The sequence below is a fragment of the Triturus cristatus genome, chromosome 4_2 (assembly GCF_964204655.1).
Source record: "Triturus cristatus chromosome 4_2, aTriCri1.1, whole genome shotgun sequence".
Classification (NCBI taxonomy): domain Eukaryota; kingdom Metazoa; phylum Chordata; class Amphibia; order Caudata; family Salamandridae; genus Triturus; species Triturus cristatus.
In genome coordinates, this window is record NC_140586.1 from 255101969 (window position 1) to 255123206 (window position 21238).

The 21238-nt window shown below is 44.8% G+C and overlaps 1 pseudogene; it reads left to right on the forward strand.

Annotated features, from left to right (window-relative positions):
- The window catches only part of LOC146833590 (uncharacterized), a 32892-nt pseudogene extending 18679 nt beyond the window's left edge, over positions 1 to 14213 (forward strand).
- Positions 14214 to 21238: the final 7025 nt, after the last annotated feature.

Consider the following 21238-nt stretch of genomic DNA (forward strand, 5'->3'; position numbering starts at 1 on the left):
GGGTGGGCCAAGACAATTAGGCCAGAAGGGATCTATTCTCTAAGTGGTATGATTACCCAGGAGCATCAGTTCTGTCTTGGCTCCATTAAGTTTCAAACATGAACAATCCATCCACCAAGAGACCTTTTCCAAGCATAATGCCAAGCCTGAGGCTGAGTTGTCCCCTTGACTAAGAGATACCACTAACTGAGTATCATCAGCATAAGTGATGATCTGGATGCCAAAGGGTATTACTATTTCCGCCAGGGAACTCATATAAACGTTAAATAAAGTGGGGCTCAGGGACGAGCCCTGAGGAACCCCACACCTAAGAGGCATTGGCTTTGAGGTAATTCCTCTTCAAAGACTACAAAGGAGCGATCCTCTAAAAAGGATTGTAGTCACTTTAATGCTGAGCCAAAAATTCCAACCTTCCTGAGTCTTTGAATTAGCAGCTGGTGGTTAACCATATCAAAGGCTGCGCTGAGATCCAGCAAAATGAGTGCAGCGCAGCTCTCTCTATCCAGAATTTTTCTTAGATCCTCCACCACTGCCACCGGTGCAGTCTCAGTGCCCTGCTGAGATCTGAATCCTATCTGTGTGGGGTGAAAGCAATTATTGTTTTCCAGGAAGGTTGAGATTCTGGAATTTATGTGCTTCTCAGCCATTTTTCCTATTCCTGAAAGCAATGAAATCGGGCGATAATTAATTAATAATACAGGGTCAAGGTTAGTTTTTTTTAAAAGGGCTCTAACCATAGCCTGTTTCCAGAGGGGAGGTACTAGTCCTTTTTCTAAAGAAGTCTTGATCACATCTAAGATCACAGGTGCTACAGTCTAAGAGACTAAATTTAAAATGCTAGGGGGGGCGGCATCAGTGGGTGCTCCAGATTTCAGTTCACTCAAGGTCCCCTGAAGTGAGATCAAATTCAATGGGGGGATTGCTTCCATCAGGTAGGTGGAAGAACTAGATGGAAGTAAAGTCTGTGGAGCTATCACTGCAGGGAAAGACTTATAAATCGTTTGTATTTTGTCATTAAAAAATTCTGCAATCGAATTGCAGCGTAAAGGGATATCAGTGATAACAATAGGGGGAGTAGGAGGAGTTAAAAGTGATTCAGCACTTTTAAAAATTTCCCGAGGGCAATTGCTGCTGACGTAATTCTTTTTTCATAGTAAAGGGATTTGGCTGCTTTTATTTCAAGCTTATAGGTCCTTATTCCAAGTCTATATTTTGTTTTGTTAGCATCTGTGGGATCTTTCCTCCAATTCCTCTCTAACTTCCTACTAGACTGCCTGAGTTCCCGCAATTTGGGCGTATACCAGAGATTGTGATTGGCTCCTGATTTATTGTGAGTGCGTTTCTTTGGCAGAGTAGTGTCAAGTGATGACTCTAACCATCTATTAATAGTATGAAATAATGTATTACTCATTGTTTTTAATTTTATTGTTTATTGTTATTAGTTAATTAATTAGCTGTTAAGCAATTATGTTAATTGTCTCATGTTTTACAATAGTGGTGGTGTTATGTATAGGGTATTTGGTGAGAGGTAAATTATTTTTTATTATTTAAGTATTTGTTAATTAACGTTTATTATTTTGCTGGAGTGGGAATAGTACATTATTTCCCTCCACTATCCAACACTTTCTCTACTGTTGCACTCGCAGGAGTGGGAATAGTAATTTTATCTCCTCCGTTATCCAACACTTTCACTACTACTGCACTCCGTGGAGTGGGAATAGTAAATTATTCCCCTCCGCTCTCCAACACTTTCCCTACTGTTGCACTTGCTGGAGTGAGAATAGTAAATGATTCCCCTCCGCTATCCAAAACTTTCCCTACTGTTGCACTTACTGGAGTGGGAATAGTAAATTATTACCCTCTGCTATCCAACACTTTCCCTACTGTTGCGCTCGCTGGAGTGGGAATAGTAATTTTATCTCCTCTGCTATCCAACACTTTTCCTACTGTTGCACTCCGTGGAGTGGGAATAGTAAATTATTCCCCCCTGCTATCCAACACTTTCCCTACTGTTGCACTCACTGGAGTAGGAATAGTACATTTTACCCCTCCACTATCCAACACTTTCCCTCCTGTTACACTTGTTGGAGTGGGAATATTAATTTATACCTTTCCGCTAAACAAAACACTTTCCCTACTGTTGCACTCACTGGAGTGGGAATAGTAATTTTTACCCACCCGCTATCCAACACTTTCCCTACTGTTGCATTTGCTGGAGTGGGAATAGTAATTTTTACCCTCCCGCTATCCAACACTTTCCCTACTGTTGCAATTACTGCAGTGGGAATAGTAATTTTAACCCCTCCACTATCCAACACTTTACCTACTGTTACACTCCGTGGAGTGGGAATAGTGAATTATCCCCATCCGCTATCCAACACTTTCCCTACTGTTGCACTCTTTGGAGTGGGAATAGTAATTTTATCCCCTGCGCAATCCAACTTTTTCCCTATTGTTATGTTATGTTATGTTATGTTATTTTAATTTATTGAGCGCACAGCTACTCGGAAGTGTCCCGGCGCTAACAACAAACAAGGCGGCCAAACTACAGATATCCATCAAAATAGCAATGTGTTCAGGGATTTACGAAACAAGTGCGGATCACAAATAGCCCTCAAAGACAAGGGAAGAGAGTTCCAAGCGATGCAGGCTCTGCGGGCAAATGAATTGCCCCCCATGCGAACACGCTTAAATTTAGGGGTCTCCATGAGCAACAACGAGGATGACCTCAGCTGTCTCCTAGGGATATAAAAGGAGAATCTGTCCTGCAGATACTTGGGGCCCAAACCATAAAGGGCCTGTTGAACAATGGAAAGCATTTTGAATTTAATGCGAGATTCCACGGGGAGCCAATGGAGTGTCCGAAGTTGAGCCCGAGCACTTTGCCAGGGGGACAGACCGCCCAGGAGTCTGGCTGCCGAATTTTGGACCACCTGCAGTTTCGTTACAAGGTAGCCCGGGCAGCCTACCAGGAGGGCATTGGCGTAATCGAGGCGGGAGAGAAGCAGAGCACGCACCACCGTCTCTCTGTCCCTAACTGGGAGCAAGGGAAGAAACTTCTTAAGACTCCTCAGAAGCCCAAAGCAAGTGCCAGCAAGTTTTTTTATGTGTGAGGCAAAGTTCAGGTTTTCGTCGAACCAGACGCCAAGATTTTTAACCGCTCCATTGAACGCCGGAGGACAAGGAAAGCCGGAAGGCCAGAGTCCTGCTCTAAATTCAGAGGAGAAAGAGCCAAAAAGCAGGACCTCCGACTTTGCCTCGTTACATTTCAACTGTGCGTTGGCCAGCCACTGGAAAACGGAAGATAGGCATTGATGAGGTCTAACCACCGAGTCGTCCACCTTATTCCAAGTGAACAACAATTGGGTATCATCCGCGTAGGCCATCACTTTAGCCCCCAGAGACTCCGCCAGGAAAACCAGCGGAGTCATATAGATGTTGAAAAGCAGAGGGCTAAGTGATGACCCCTGCGGCACCCCTGTGGTAACCCTCAAAGGGACCGAGGCATATGGGGGAATCCAAACCTGCTGCAACCTGCCCTCCAAAAAGGAGCTGATCCAGAGCAGAGCTTTCCCAGATAATCCGATGTCAGAGAGGCGGTCGAGGAGCATGGCGTGAGGCACCGTGTCAAACGCCGCCGAGAGATCAAGCAGTATTAATGCTGCTCTCCCGCCGGCGTCCAAGCACTCTCGAATGGATTCCGAAACCTCCAACAGAGCGGATTCGGTACTGTAGGAGGCACGGAAGCCAGACTGCGCGGGATGAAGAACACCAGCCACCTCGACAAAATTGGTCAGTTGGAACGTGACCGCCTTCTCACAAACTTTGGCCAAACTAGGCAAAAGCGAGATAGGACGATAGTTTTCAGGGAGCTGCGGATCAAGGGATGGCTTTTTAAGAAGTGGCAGAATTAAAGCATGTTTCCATGCCCTGGGTACATGTGCTACCCTAAGTGAATGGTTGATCAAGAAATTAACCTCAGTATTGACGGTATCTGCCACGTCCGAGAGTAATCTGGCCGCGCACGGATCATTCGGCGATCCAGACTTAAGGGCTTTAAGAATTTTAAGGGAGCTGGACAAATCAATCGGACAGAACTCTGAGAAGCTGCTGATCGGAAAAGCCCTAGGTAGGATGGGGACTAGCTCAGGACTAGCCGACTTCCTTGAAGGTCGAAATGTCTCTTGAATACTAATAATTTTGTCCTTGAAGAAAGATGCCAGAGTGTTACACCAGGTATCGGAGACAGGGGCCACGGCTACCTGGGCACTAGGAGCTAGGAAACTCTGCACTATAGAAAAGATCTCTTTAGAGTTGTTATTTGCCCATTCAATACGTGCAGCATAGTACAAGCCCTTGGCCTCCCTAATCGCTCTATAGTAGAGTTTTTGTTTGGATCTAAGAAGCACTTTATCAGGGTGTAGGTATCCACCGATACGCCAAGACCTCTCTGCCACTTTGCAGGTGTGCTTAAGATTCCTCAACAAGGGAGTAAACCATGGCTTGGAAGGAGCCTCTCTTCTCAGCTTAACCGGCCCCGCTGCCGACACCGATGCCACAGCACCTAAGATCCACTCATCAAATTGAGTGACATTGACTTCCATGTCTGTGCCAAAGAAGGGCCGAGAGGCATCAAGTGCGAGGCTGAGCTGAGTAGAAACCACCTTCTTTGAGAGGGGTGGGCGTTTACTATTAGTCGGTTTCCAAGAGTCTAGTAAAGGCCAGGAAAAGAAAGAAAATGGGGAAATGATCCGACCATGCCACAGGGCGCGGCTTCATGACCGAGGTAGGAAAATTAGTGCCTATCATATCAAGAGTGTGACCACCCTGATGAGTTGGAGACAGGACCAATTGGGAGAGGTTTACGAGATGAAGCGCGTCAAGAAATGTGACAGAATCTGCCTCTTCGCAACAGTCAAGGTGGATATTAACATCCCCAAGGAGAACAAACTTAGAGAACCTCAAGGCGCGCTCAGCCAAAGCCTCGCCAAAGGCAGCTAAAAAGTTTGCCGCAGAACCGGGGGGGCGATATATCAGAGAGCCACCAAGAGTGAAATGGGCCGATAGTTGGAGATTAAAATGCAAGACCTCACAATTGCTCCAGAGAGTAGAAGTTTCACTCCGTAAAGTCCAATTGTCTCTGTACCACCCCCTCTGCCAGAGCAGCGATCCACCAGGTGGACTTTAAATCCCGGGGGAGTAGCCATATGGACTGAGGGATTAGAAGAGGCATCAAGCCAAGTCTCGGTCACAAACAGAATGTCCAGTTTGTTATCCGTAATTAAGTCAAACACATCCAAATAATGTTTGTTCACGGCTCTTGCATTAATGAGGCAGGCGCAGATGGTGACTGCACTAAAAGTACTATCCACTGAGTCAGGTGCAGTAAGCTCAGGCGAAAAATGAAAAGCACAACTGTCACAGACATAGTCTGAGGAGGGGAGGACGGAGCAGACCTTATCCATAGGGCAACGAGGTGGCTGTAGGGATTTAAGCCACGCAGACGACAGGGACAATGGGCTGGTGGAACGGGCAGAGTGGCATGCCCTATGCCCTGACAGTGCGCTGACGGGCGCAGATGGGCTTGCCTTAAGCGCGCCTTCGGCGCGCTGTCGGCGCGCCCGCTGCGCTCGTCCCCTGCGCTTCCTGACAAACATCCTATTTAACAGGCGTGGCTGGGCCCAGGGGAACAGCGTGTAACAACTAGAGTGCTGACCGCGCAAAATGCGCGTCGCACTCAAGATGGCCACAGAAAAATGCACTCACAGCTTCCCCCTGTCATTCGCTGTAAGCGGTTAGTTTCCCGCCAGATCCCAAAGTGCAAAATCCAGAATAAAATTTCAGCCCCCCTTGATTTCCCTCAATTAAAAAGCAAACAGACAGTAAAAATCACAGCAATACAATTTTAAAAGATAATCGGAAGAGCGCAGCCTTACTGAAGCACCGCGCCGCCCGACTAATCCGTTTAAAAAGGTTAGCCTGGGCCCGGGGGAACAGCGTGTAACAACTAGAGTGCTGACCGCGCAAAACGCGCGTCGCACTCAAGATGGCCACAGAAAAATGCCCTCACAGCTTCCCCCTGTCATTCGCTGTAAGCGGTTAGTTTCCCGCCAGATCCCAAAGTGCAAAATCCAGAATAAAATTTCAGCCCCCCTTGATTTCCCTCAATTAAAAAGCAAACAGACAGTAAAAATCACAGCAATACAATTTTAAAAGATAATCGGAAGAGCGCAGCCTTACTGAAGCACCGCGCCGCCCGACTAATCCGTTTAAAAAGGTTAGCCTGGGCCCGGGGGAACAGCGTGTAACAACTAGAGTGCTGACCGCGCAAAACGCGCGTCGCACTCAAGATGGCCACAGAAAAATGCCCTCACAGCTTCCCCCTGTCATTCGCTGTAAGCGGTTAGTTTCCCGCCAGATCCCAAAGTGCAAAATCCAGAATAAAATTTCAGCCCCCCTTGATTTCCCTCAATTAAAAAGCAAACAGACAGTAAAAATCACAGCAATACAATTTTAAAATATAATCGGAAGAGCGCAGCCTTACTGAAGCACCGCGCCGCCCGACTAATCCGTTTAAAAAGGTTAGCCTGGGCCCGGGGGAACAGCGTGTAACAACTAGAGTGCTGACCGCGCAAAACGCGCGTCGCACTCAAGATGGCCACAGAAAAATGCCCTCACAGCTTCCCCCTGTCATTCGCTGTAAGCGGTTAGTTTCCCGCCAGATCCCAAAGTGCAAAATCCAGAATAACATTTCAGCCCCCCTTGATTGTTATAGTTAATGTAGTGTAACATATTTTTGTTATAAATAAATATTAATTTTAATTTATTATATATATATATATATATGAATGCAAAACGCCACTGCCAGTGCTTCGCTTGAACACAGAGACGAGAAGCGGACCCAAACGATTAGTGCCAATCAAAAGTGCTTTATTTAGTTGCCCAGCCTGTCCGCCATAACGCGTTTCGACCCCCACTCGGGTCTTGATCACATGACACATTGCTGACGGTAAGAGTGGTATTTAAAGTGGTAAACAGGAAATGATTTTCAGGTGTCATTGCAGCCTGTTTGACATAGAAGAAATACTACAACATGTCGTCATATATACACAGTAAGATCAATCATTGTATAAATACATAGAATAAATACTTACAAAAATATATAAATCTATAAAACCTGAATATATATAAAAACAGATTTTCCTGTGTTACTGTGTACTTGCTATTGAGATTATTTACAGTATTCACAAGATCCTTATTTGCGACATTTATTTAGGGTGTCAGATAGACCTCCCTGAGTTGTTTGTATTCCTTTTCTATTGAATTCTTGGTCAATATGTAGCTGACATTTCCATCAATAACCGGTTATCATTTTATATTTTGTAAAATGAATGAATGAATAATACCGCCCAAGTGGGCCGTTGTTATTTAGCCAATAATTCCATTATAGTAACCACAATTTAAATAATCCACTCAAAAAGTTTGTGCAAATAGTGCAAAAATAGTGCAAAGGATATAATCCTTCCTCTAAAAAAATATATGTACATACCAGATAGTTTCCTTATTTTAAAAACAGTTAAAAAAAGATATACGGGATCTAAATTCATGTACGATATTACCATCTCCTGGTAATAGATGTTTTATTTTCATTCCCTCAGATTTCAAATATCCCTTTCTTTTAACTGTTTGTCACTTGAAGTTGTCACTCCCCACACACACGTCATGAATATACCCATTATATGAGTGATTAACAGGTCCTACAGGCAGGTAAAAAAGTCCTCACTAGCATTTAATCCAGCCGGATTTTTTGTGTTGAGCTCCAAGATGTATCGTGTCTCCAAGAGGCGTAGTTTGCCCTCTCGGTTACCCCCACGTTTCATCGGTGGAACCATGTCAATAACATAGTAATGGAGAAACTTGGAGTTACAGTCATGTAATAGCTCAAAATGTCTAGCGACAGGATATGCCTGATCCTTCCCTGTAATTGCCCTGATGTGCTGGAGTATCCTTTTGTGGACCGGTAACCTAGTGCTACCCACATATTTCAGTCCACAAGGACACTCCAGCACATACACAGCATATTCTGTCTTGCATGTGGTTCTCTTCTTTATAAGGGTGGGTTCAGATTTAAAAGGACTGCTGTAATGGGTTTTATTTTGTCCAAATTTGCAAGCTTTGCAAGTGGAACACTTTTTAAAGCCCTTGATTTGTGCCATCCAGGTTGTCGGAGTATTCAGTTCAGGACAGTTGCTAACTAACTTGTTACTCATCGAGACTGATCTCCTAAAGGTTAGAACTGGTTTATTGGCTACTAAATCGCCAATAACGGGATCCTCCTGTACCAAGTTCCAATTGCGGGAGTAGATTTTCCTTAATTCCTGATGTTGTCGACTAAAAGTTAATATAATCCTGGATTGCACATTCAAAGTATCCTCACTAGAAGTAACTTGTTTCTTTTTGGGGACCAAAGTTTCACATCTAGATATGCCTCTTGTTTTCTTGATCGCGCTATCAATAATTTTACCTGAATAACCCCTTTCCAAGAAGCGAAGTTTACTGGCATCTTGGGCACGGATGCAATCCGTGTCTGAACTGCAGATCCGTCGTATACGCAGCATCTCGCCATACGGGATGCTGCGTATTAAGTGCTGGGGGTGATGGCTAGAGGCATGAAGAATTGTATTGCCCGCAGTGGGCTTTCTATAAAGCTTAGTGACCAATTTGCTGTCCTTCACATATAGCTCCACATCAAGAAAAAATGCAGAATTCTCACTTATGGCTGATGTGAATTGCAAATTCAGGCAATTCATATTTAGGTTATCCACAAATGCCTGTGCACTCTGTTTCGATCCTTTCCAAATAAAAAACAAATCATCAATAAACCTCAGGTACATAACAACATGATTCACCACAACATCCTTGACCTCGCCCATCAGGACCTGCTCCTCCCACAGTCCCATGTGTAAGCATGAGTAACTGGGGGAGAAGCAGGCCCCCATGGCCACGCCCCGGATTTGCTGGTAGACCTGGTTATTGAAAAGGAAAAAATTCTGCTCAAGACATGCAGTTATCATATGTAGTAACATTTTGTTATGGGACACACAACTTATTGGTCTCAAGTTTAAAAAATGCTCCACCGCCTTCAGGCCATCACAATGTCTAATCGACGTATACAGGGAGGTTACGTCAAGAGTCATTAATAACATGTCTGCCTCCCATGGTATATGTTCAACTTTGCGCAAAAAATCAGATGTGTCTTGTACATACGAGTTGAGTCCCCTTACCCACTCTTGAAGAAAAAAATCCACGTATTTGGAAGTGTTTTCCAAGGCACTATTGATGGCCGAAATTATTGACCTGCCTGGTGGTTTGGCAATGTTTTTATGCACCTTGGTAATCAAGTAAAATGTGGGGATAACAGGATGTTCCTTTTTCAGAAAACGATATTCCTCGTTGGTTAACAGGCCCCCACTTCTCCAGGCCAGGAGCTTGCGATAGTGGTCATCCCATGCCGATTTAACAGAATGGATGTTGCTCTTTTTATAGCATGCTATGTCAGACAGTTGAAGTTCAGCTTCCTCCATGTAGAGCTGCCGTGGCCATAAGACCACGTTGCCGCCTTTGTCCGCCTGCCTTACAATTATGTCAGTATTCTCCTCGAATTTCTTCATGAGTTGTTGATAACATAAATTTTGTTTATTTATACTTTGGCGGACTTTATTGGTAGCACTATATAATTTCTTCAAGTCTTGCACAACAAGTTCATGATAGACATCCAAATTGTCACGTAGCATGATTGGTTGAAAGGTGGATTTAGGCTTAAATGGTGTTTCAAATGCTCTGTTTGTATTGTGCTGGGAAAAACCCCTGGTACTGGCTGCCCCTCCTTGGTCGTTCTGCAGATCCCATGCTGTTTGAAAAAGATCTACATCACCAGCTGTTAATAGTGGAGGACTTTCCAGATTCTCTGATGTTTGCAAACTATTTTTCTTATTAGGATGTAGAATATGGAATTTATTCAATTTCAGTTTGCGTATAAATCTGAATGTGTCCATTCTTGTGTCAGCATAATTAAAATTACAAGGGGGGCAGTATGATAAGCCTAATCCCAGGACTGTCATTTCCGCTGGTGTTAAGGGCAAAGTAGTGAGGTTAATGACTGATTTGGAACTTATATTGGTTTCTGATCCCTGCTCTGGAATCGATTCCATCTTCCCCTCGTTGTCTTTTTGCCCATATTTTTGTTTCCTTTTGCGGCATTTTCGTCTCTGGTTTCGCCTGTAGTTGAGTTTTTGTTTGTTGCTCCAGGTAACACTCGTGGCCTCAGAGTATCTCGTCTGTCTTGGCACAGGCAGTCGACCTCCTGTGCTAGGGATAGCTTCATAAACCCCAGTTGCTGTGTTCTAGTGCTTTCCCCCTCCGGGTCACTCTCTGCAGCTGAGCTCAATTCCGACGTTGATGTCGACAAGGCTGCTGCTTCACTAAACTTTCCTTGTGGCGGTTTATTAGCTCTTGCTTTTACTGCATCATATTTACGAGCATAAGTACAAATTTGGCCATTTAAATTATCAACCCGATCCCTTTTAAATTTAAATGTTTTTCTCCTTTTTATAACCTCTTCATCCTTCTTAAGACGTACCATCATATCGTCTCTGAATTTTTTCATTTGTTCTGTACTCTCCATTTTACTGATTTCCACCTCCAAAAGTTCTATTTGCGTTTGCAGTTTGGCGCGATCACTCTCCGCATATTTGATTAGGATCTTCATTAACCTACTGGATGACTCGAGATTGGATTCCGCCCACTCTGCAAGCATGGCCGGGTCTGGACTTTCATAACTTGGTGCCAATGTTATGCGCAGTCCTCTCGGCACCCTTCCGACCTCCAAGTAGCGGGATAGCGATCTATGCTCCCACCACTTGGATTGCTCTGAGCGCATAAGTTTTTCCAGTTTTTTAAATATTTCCCGAATATTGGGGCTTCCAGACATAATTGCGGGATGTGTGACAGCTTGTGCCTCCCCAGCCGGGGAGTCCAGAAACATCGAACTGGCAGCTTCTTCCCGATTTCGCAATGCGTCTGCGGACATAGTGGCTGTGGTTGTGGCTTAATCCCTGATAAAAAGCCTGATTGAGAATACGGTGGCGCTATTAAGACAAATGTCCTTAACGCTCACCGCGCACACTCCCCACTAACAACTCTGCTCAAGTCCTACCTTCGTTGACTTCTTGATGCTAGCCTCCGGTCCGCTGACACGGAATGCACCGACTTCAATACCGAAGATAGGTTGATACGCAGCAGTTAGGGGCTCCTGCAGCTTCCTCCTCGCCGGAGTTTTCAATTCAGTTCCGGATCACCGGCCCTGGTTGCTTCCTGCTGCCTGGCCCTTGGAGGGGAGGGGCTCCGCTCGTACCGCTGAAGCTGCTCGGTACTCCAAATGAATGCAAAACGCCACTGCCAGTGCTTCGCTTGAACACAGAGACGAGAAGCGGACCCAAACGATTAGTGCCAATCAAAAGTGCTTTATTTAGTTGCCCAGCCTGTCCGCCATAACGCGTTTCGACCCCCACTCGGGTCTTGATCACATGACACATTGCTGACGGTAAGAGTGGTATTTAAAGTGGTAAACAGGAAATGATTTTCAGGTGTCATTGCAGCCTGTTTGACATAGAAGAAATACTACAACATGTCGTCATATATACACAGTAAGATCAATCATTGTATAAATACATAGAATAAATACTTACAAAAATATATAAATCTATAAAACCTGAATATATATAAAAACAGATTTTCCTGTGTTACTGTGTACTTGCTATTGAGATTATTTACAGTATTCACAAGATCCTTATTTGCGACATTTATTTAGGGTGTCAGATAGACCTCCCTGAGTTGTTTGTATTCCTTTTCTATTGAATTCTTGGTCAATATGTAGCTGACACTTCCATCAATAACCGGTTATCATTTTATATTTTGTAAAATGAATGAATGAATAATACCGCCCACACACATATATATTATCTACTGGCGGTCGCCAGTAGATAGTTATAGTTAGGACCGTGTTTCCATAGGAAATCCGCAACATTCTATTTGGATAACTTTGGCGCCGATTGACGAATCCTCGCGAAATGTTCAAAATAGGTGGGGCGCTCCGCTCCGCTCCTTCCCTAAAAGTCTCGGGGGGATTCGATAGGACCTTTAGTCCAAGCTACAGCCCGAACGGCTGAACAGAATTACTTGAAATTTGCCAGAGAGGTAGTCCTCAGGTCAGGGATGGGCCTTTTGCAGGTCTGGTGTAAATCCGTTCAGTATTTCCTGAGAAAATAGCATTTAAATCAATATATATATCTATAAGCGCGCACCGTGCGCGTACGGTAAAACTTACCGTACGCGCACGCTGCCAAGCGCGAGCGCGATTGTGATTGGTTGTTAGATCATAGTAAACATTCGAATCGGTCGAAACCAGGAAGTGTCGGCCGCCATTTTGTCTCTCGCAGTCTGAGGGGGTGAAAAACAAAGGTGGAGAACGTGAAAAGGGGGCATGGTGGACAGTTCCTGACCCCCTAGCCTTTGTCAGGGGGTCCCAGAAGGACCCCCAAGGGCCAAAATTTCCTTTAATTTTTTTGCGAAAAATCGCGGACTACGCCTAGCGTGCGCGTACGGTAGAAACGGAAAAACTCCGCGAACTGCGTAACGTGGGCTCGCGCACCGCGGGCCCACAGCGCGCGCACGGTGTGCCACGGTGAAAAACCTTAAAAAAAACACACAAAAAACCCATAACTTAGCATTTAAAAAACCGTACAAATTCACTGAAAAAAACATAGGTTTCACACACGTTATAGTTAGGAATTAGCATTTAAAAAACCTTGCAAATTCACTTAAAAAACCATAGGTTTCACACATGTTATAGTTAGCTGGACATTTCACTCGTGAAAAACCATTGAAATTCCCCCGTTATAGTTAGTGCAGGCAACTATAACTCACGCGACCGCAATCCTCTGCTGATGACGTGAGATATTACATCACTGATGACATATGTGTCTTTCTGAAAAATAAATATTTGTAATATATGTATAGCTAAAGATTAATGGAAGAAGACATGGGTAAATAAGTGTCTAAAAACAGTGATGTAATATCTGACGTCATCAGCAAAGGATTGCGGTCGCGTGAGTTATAGTTGCCTGCACTAACTATAACGGGGGAATTTCAATGGTTTTTCACGAGTGAAATGTCCAGCTAACTATAACGTGTGAAACCTATGGTTTTTTAAGTGAATATATATATATATATATATATATATATTTATATTATATGTATATTTATATTACAGGTTTATGGGTATAAATATGTATTTATAATTTTTATTAGGTTTCTAACATTTTATAGTTAAATAAAATAATTATTTATTAATATTACGTTAATATATATATGTATGTTTAATGTTTTGTATATTACATTTATTATTTATCCTTTTTAAATAATTCTAACTATGTTTTATTAATTATCTTTATTATTTGATTCATTTTCTATTATTTTTAAAACATTTAAAAAAAAGATATTTTAAACAACTATATTTTAAACAACGATATTTTGGTTTCGATATTTTTGTACTTACCTTTGTAAAGATAGGATGTCGATATTCTGTCCATCGATATTCTGTACCCGATATTCTTGTAGGTCGATATTCGGTCCTTCAGTGACCTGTGGCCTTCACCTACATGTGCAGTGTCATAGACAAGCAGGGCAGCACAGACGCCGACGTCAAGGCAAGAATCAGCAAAGCAAGGGCTGCCTTCGTTCAGCTAAAGAAGATCTGAAGCTCAAAGGACCTAATGCTACAAACAAAGATCAGGCTTTTTAGCGCCCACTTAAAATCAGTCCTTCTTAACCCCTTGAGTGCCCCGCCCTTTCCCCGCCCTGTGCCAGCCCTTTCATTAGCGGGCGGGGTTCATGACGAGCTGGACTCGTCATGGGCACAGCGCAACCACGGCCCATGACGAGTCCAGCTCGTCATGGGCACAGAAGGGGTTAATGGAGCAGAAACTTGGATGACAACAGTGACCACCACCAACAAAGTCCAGACCTTCATCAATACCTGTCTTTGAAAAATCCTCCAAATCCTCCGGCCAAACACTCTCAGCAACAACGACCTGTGGCAGCAGACTTTCCATCTCCCTGCTCATAAAGAAATCCTGAAAATATGCTGGGGCTAGATAGGTCCCACCCTGTACAGGCCCACATCAAACACCACCAGGCAAACCCTGACCTAGACCCTCTAGGAAAAATGAAAAGACGAAGGCCAAGAAACACATGCACAGAGGGCTTGAGGCTGACTATAAGGAGATGGGTGACACCTGGAGTCATAGTGATAGAAAAGCAAAGCACAGAGATGGCTGTAGAGACCTGGTTGATTACCTATAGCATGGGAGACGGGGTAGTAGGCATAAGTAAGCAATTAAAGTTCAGATCTGAAGATGTTGGGGCAAATTTAGAACAACTAAGGTTGCAACACTGCATTGTGTCAAATGAAGAGGGGAGTAAAGCCCCATATCTGCTAAGGTACTGATTCTCTCTGCTTATGCACTGGTGTACTTTAGGCAGCTTTGTGCCATGCACACAACCTTCCAGTTCAAAATACAATTATTATGCATAATTTAAAACTTGTCAAAGTTTGTATGACTCCTGTACAGTACAAAGCACGTGGAAAGTTGGAAATATTCGGCGAAAAAAACACTTTTCTCTGGTGTTACACCTGCCTCAGGGAGGTGTAATTTTTGGTGCAAAGCCTTATCTACTCTTTAAATAGATAGGGCTTTGCATCAAAAAGCATGAGTGGTTACAGGCGAGCACCCATGTACCACACATGCTACACACCTTTGACACAAAGTATAGCAAAGTAGAACATAGTCCTACTTTGCGTTACTTTAGGATTACTTTCCAGCACAACAAAAGTTTTGGGCTGGGAAGTCAAACCCAATTCTACACTGTGCCCTGGTTTGCATCACTTTATATATAAATCCCCATTGTGTTTATGTACTTTCTTAGGAGAGAGCGCCCCAAAGTTATAGAGACTGGGAGTGGATGTGGACAAACCCTGTGACACGCTCTTGTCACCTGATGCTGTGGATGCCAATGTGTCGTGCTCTATTCTTATTGATAGAGTGGGACCCATTTGATAGATATAGCTTCTGCGCTACGTAGCTTGGTGTTTTAAGATAGGCAGATATGTGTACATTGCAGGCCAGCTTAATGGAACATCTAGCCTCAATACGTGGGTGTATTCTTCCAGTGGTGATTGGATTGTGCCAATGGTTGGGCCAACTGGACAGTGGCGGCTCCTCAAGGGAGTGCTGCGCGGCGGTGAGGCGGGGTGAGGCGGGTGAGGGGCAGGGTGGCATATGGCCAAACGAAGTTAAGTAAATAAATAAAACGAATTACATTGTGGGCGCTGCATAGACCTTTGGAGCTGGATAGTGTTATCTGGCACCTGCCTGCTTATTTTCTATACTTACAACTTGAAGAATAGAGGTACATTTTCTCACTGCTGTGACCAAGGGCTTTTGAGAATGTAATAACTACTCAGGCATCTATTGCAGGTTTTATAGTAATCCTCATTTTGTGTTCATGGCAGAAGCAGGATTTCGAGTCGAGCGGGGGGCCAGGGCTGTAACTACCATTGGTGCAGGAGGTGCAGTGGCACCGGTGCCCAGAACCATGAGGGGCCCAACCATCCTCGCTATGCTACTGCGGGGCCCCATGCTCAGGTTTACTTCTCATGCACATTTCATCAGCAAAACCCTAATTACACGTGAATAGGGAAACTGGATGAAATATGCAATAATCTAAGAAAATCACTGTTGAATGAAGGCCAAACTGTAAATAATTGCGCATTTTACATTTGTGTGTGAGTAGTGCCTGGTTCTTGGAGGTGAAGAAGCTTTTTTTAAAAAAAAAATACAACAGGCAGACCTCACACAACTTCTGCTGTCTGATTAACTAGCATTGTATTTTAATCACAAAGACTTACCCGAGGATTACGGGCATCTGTGCCCGTGCCCAACGAGCCGACAATTTGAAAACGTGTAATCAAGGGTATAAGTGTATTCGGTGTTTTCTTATCAATACTGCATTTTGTAGTGGAATTGGAGCTGTGTTTAGGCAACTTTTTGTCACATCTATTCACTGCGTGCACCACATGTGAGCACCGATTGCTTTTATCGAAACTGATTTTCGGGAATATTTTGTACTTGATTTCTTATTAAACTCTTATATTACTACTATGGACTGAAGTACTAACTTTCTCATTTATTTTTTGTGTGTGACAGTGTGTAGTAACTTGTTTGGGTTATTTAACATTATGATGTAAATAGCCACGCACATGTTGGGTATGTTTCTTTAACTTGCTATAGTGTTGCTTAGTTACAGTGGAATGTGTTGATTTCTTCTTGAGCTTGGAGTCTGTTGGAGCTGGCTGCTTCCAGGCTGGCTCCTCATCCTTGTAACCAATAAACCTAATTACTCAAGACAATTTCAGCATCCTGCTTCATTACTACATTTTACTGGCGACGAGCTGGTTACAAGGACAACCCTGCGTGCATCTTTCATTCAAAATTCTGCAATCAACATCAACCAACTTCTTTATGCCTTATCCTCTACACCTGCTTAAAGAATCTGCAATTTTATGGAAGAAAAGCCTAATTCAAGTCTCACACGCAATACAGGGCTTCTACCATTATACGATTCAACGTGAACACGCCTCAACTCTGCTGAACACGGTAGGGGGACCTCAGAACTTTGTTTTTTGTTGACTGTGCAAGGATTTGTACTGCTGTCTCATCGCATTGGGGGCTACTAAAGAATGACTGTAACAATCGTTGTATAAAATTAGCATTTTCGCTAACCTCCTCTGCCGAGTAAAGCATCATTCAAATACTCTTAACGCACCACACGTTCGTGGTTATCCTCGTGCCAGCAGTTCGTCTCTGCCTCGAGCTTTTCCTTGGTGCGTAGTGTTGTGTGGAGGAGCGTTCAGCGCAGACTCGACCCCTGTCGTCACACTGTCTGCGAATGCTCAGCGCTGCTTCCACGTTCCATTACTGAAAGCGTCTCTTGGAGCGTCACAGCGTCACAGAGCGTCACAGCGTCTAGCGTTGCCTAGATACACCCTCTATGCTTTGCCGCTACTTGAAGAAAACACTGACGCGCACAGCTACTCGCGTCATAAAGGACATCACTCTGTGACCAGCGTTGCCCAGCTACAACATCTAGGTCTTTACCGCTACGCTGACGCGCACAGCCACTTATTTCAGTCTGTGCGTCTGTGTTTGCAGCGATCATCTACGCTGACACACACAGCTCTTCGTGTGTTAGCTCATCCATTCACGCTGATACACACAGCTTAATCGTTGATAGTAAACACTTATTTTTTTCACAACCACATCATTATATCTGTATCTTCAGGGGACGGATACGCTCCTTATCACTGATTAGCTCACTTATCCACGCTGATACACACAGCTTAACGCCTTGATTGATCATTGTTCTGTTATCACGCTGATACACATACTTTATATATTTTTTTATTACAAGTGAGTACAGTACGCTGATCCGAGTAACCAAAACACTTGATTATTTATTGTTGTTACTAATACTTCCAGTGGTGAAACTTAACTACATTATAATTTGTTTTCAGCTTATTGTATAAAAAAATGTGTACCTTACAATCTGTGAATCCTCCTCCAGCCTTCCTCGATACACCAGGTGAACCAACTATTAGATGGGAAGTCTGGCATGATGCCTTCGAAACCTATCTGGGTGCTATAGGTGCATCGAGATTTAATGCTGACAGAAAGAAATACCTTCTTTTGCATTCTTTGGGTTTCAAAGGGAGATCAATTTTTAAGCATCTCCCAGAACTGCCTCAAGATGATCCACCTTTGAATGATCCTTATCTTGAAAGTGTTAAAAAACTGAAACTTCGTTTTGATAAACAACCAAGTCTAATGGTTCTCAGGCACAAGTTTTTTAAAAGGAAGCAATTAGAATCGGAAGACATTGATTCTTATATTTCTGCTCTACGTAGGTTAGCTGCTGACTGTCGCTTTGATAATTTCTCGGACCAACATATTAGGGATCAATTTGTGTGTCACTGTAAGGATAAGAACATTAGACAGAAGTTACTAACTATGGGTGACCCGTCTTTGGATGAAACTATAAAATTGGCAAAAAGCATAGAAATTTCCATGGCATCTCTAATAGAGTTAGAAGAAAAGGTCGTTGAACCTATCAATGCTATCAATTTAAATTCTAACAATTCATCTGTGAAGTCATCAAAATTTTTCAAAAGTAGCACTAATAATCCAGGAAAATCTACTAAACAATTTGGGTCAACCAAAATAGATTCTGGGTCATGTATGCTATGTGGATATTCCCTCCACCCAAAGGGTTTACGTTGTCCTGCTTCAAACGTTACCTGCAATTATTGCAAGAAAGTGGGACATTTTGCTAATGTCTGTTTGGAATTGAAAAATCAGAAGAAATTCAAGAAACCCACTGTATGTATGATTGATTCAGAATCTTTTTCGGATTCTGAAGTTGTTTCAGTTGTTACTGATTCCAATAGCTGTGATATCATAGAAGGTGACCCTAAATGTTGTGTAGATCCTTATGTTGATATTTTTGTGGGTAGGAAATGCATCAAGCTTTTAGTTGACTCAGGTGCTAAAATATCAATGATTATCCAGAAATTGTTTAATGAGACATGGGAAGGTACCATGCCACTTCTTCCTCCAGATCGCTCACCGGTATCCTACGAAGGACGGAAAATTGATCTCTTAGGATTCTTTGAGGATGAAATGTCCTTCAAAGGTAGAAGAATAAGAGGGAAGGTATATGTTGCTGTCAAGGGGCTCAATATATTAGGTTGGTTCCATCAAGGATTGTTTGGAATGAGCCTTAAACGTGGGGCAAAAGAACAAGTTCTTGTTGCAGATCGGGTAAAGGCAGCTCCAGGCGCAGGAAGGTGCCTTCTCATCGGTGGGACGCGGCAGTAACATCGGAGAGTGCCTGAGGACACGGTCTGAGGACTGCACCCCGGCGCTGCTGGGAGCCAAGCGGGTTGGAGCCTTTTGCCCACCTGCTCTGCTGGGTTAGCCAGTAGTGAGGCTCCGGTAGCGAGGGTGAAGTGGCCCGCGTGTTTCCTCCATCAAATATTTGGTAAAGTCTGGTGCAGGTAGTAGTGTAGCCATGCCCCCAAAGGCTAAGCGCGGCGAGCGGCGCCCAGGTATAGCGACTGTTTTAGACGCGCTCATGAGGAAGATTGGGGAGATGGATAGTACTATGGCACAGCTGGCAGAAAGGCTGGATGCGCAGGAGGGGCCATCTGGGAGATCGCGCAGGGACGCTTTACCTCCAAGGGAAGCGTTTCCTCCCTTGCCAAACAGGAGTAGAGTTAAGAAAGGCCCGCGGGTTGTCCCCGGTAGTGGTGGGGCCCCAGTTTTGCCTATACTTCCCGCATTGCCTAACGCACCGGCGGGCGAGCCCCTGCCTGTTGACCCGGTAGGGGGGCCTGTTCCTTTGCTCCCCGCGACGCCTCTTGTCCCGCCTGCACCCCCTATCCCCATTCCCGCGCCAGCGGTGCCAATACCAGCGGTTCCGGTGCCAGCAATGCCAGATCCTTCTCTACCTGTTCCCCCTGCACCGGCAAATCCTACCCCGGTGCCAACGCTGCCAGTCCCGGCGCTGCCTGCGCTTTCGGTACCTCTTCCCCCCGCACCTGGGGGGGTGCCAATGCTGCCTCCCGATTTTGTTTCCAGTTTAGCAGCTGTGCTTCCCTGGCTGGGGTTCATGGGTTTGAACGTGAGTGCGGCGGGTGTTGTCGGGGCGGACGCGTTGGAAAGGGCGAAGCAGCTTGTCGAACAAGCAAAGCCTAAAGACGTGCCGGCGGTTGGGGCCCCCAAGGAAATCCCGGGACCTTCGCAGGGTAAGCCACAGACGTTGCCAATGTTGGGCATGGGTGAGGCACGCACGTCTTACGAATCACTCTCGCGCCACCTGTCGCAGGAGGTGAAGGAACGCATTTGGAAAGGGACCTATATCGATATTTTTTCACTCCTGATAGATGATGTGGAGAGGGAGGAAATGAGGAGAAAAAAGGATTATATGCCTGTGCGGGAGTGGGCTAATGAAATGTCAAAGTATAGGGTTGAGGAGAACATTAGGCATTGGATGCTATAACATCTACATGGCGGTGGTGACAGAGCGTTTTCCTGAGGAGGCACCGGCGATGGCATGCTACATGTCTAGGATTTCAACGGCGCAGGCAACGAAAGGGGGCTCGGGGTGGTTGGAGTATGATAAGAAGTTCAGGCGTATCAGGGCTTCTGATCCTACGTTAAAGTGGAATCAGGTAGAGGGGATCTCATGGTTGGATCATGTGGGCGGCCTTTCAGCGGAGGCTGTCAGTGACTCGCCAAAACCTCAGCCCTTTCGGGCGTTCCCCCCAGCTGCGCAGGGCGGGGGGGGGGCGGAAAGAAGGGATGTTGCTGGGATTACAACAGACGCTCCTGCGTTAGGGCACCAGGGACATGCAGGTTTAGACATGCATGCAGTTTCTGTGGTAACGCAGGGCATGGCGAGGCAAAGTGTCTTAAGAAGCAGAAAGATAAGGGGGGGAAGAAACCAGACGGTAGGGGTTTCCACCAGAGCTAGGACTCCCATCCTCCTCCACGCCATGATGCCCTGGTTAAATCGATATAGGTGTGCAACCTCTGCAAAAAACCTTAATTGGGGGTTTCAGAGATGGTTTTAGAATTCCGGTGGTGAATTTTGTGGGTCCCTCGTTCTGCAGGAATCAAGTATCGGTCACCCAAAATGCCGGGGTGGCAGAGGCCAAGATTGCAAAGGAATGTTGATTGGGTAGAGTAGCAGGGCCTTTTGACAGCATTCCAGTGCATAACTTCGTGTGTTCCCCCCTGGGGGTAGTCCCGAAGAAGGAACCTGGAGAGTTCAGGCTGATTCATAATTTGTCTGCGCCACGGGGGCAGTCTGTGAACGACTCCATTGAGGATGATTGAGGATGATTGCTGCTCGGTGCGTTATGCATCTATTGATCATGCGATTGAGATGCTGAGGGGTCTGGGGCCGGGCGCACTGATGGCGAAATCAGACATAGAGTCTGCTTTCAGGCTCCTGCCCGTACACCCGAGCGATTTTCACCTCCTGGGCTTTCAGTTTGGGG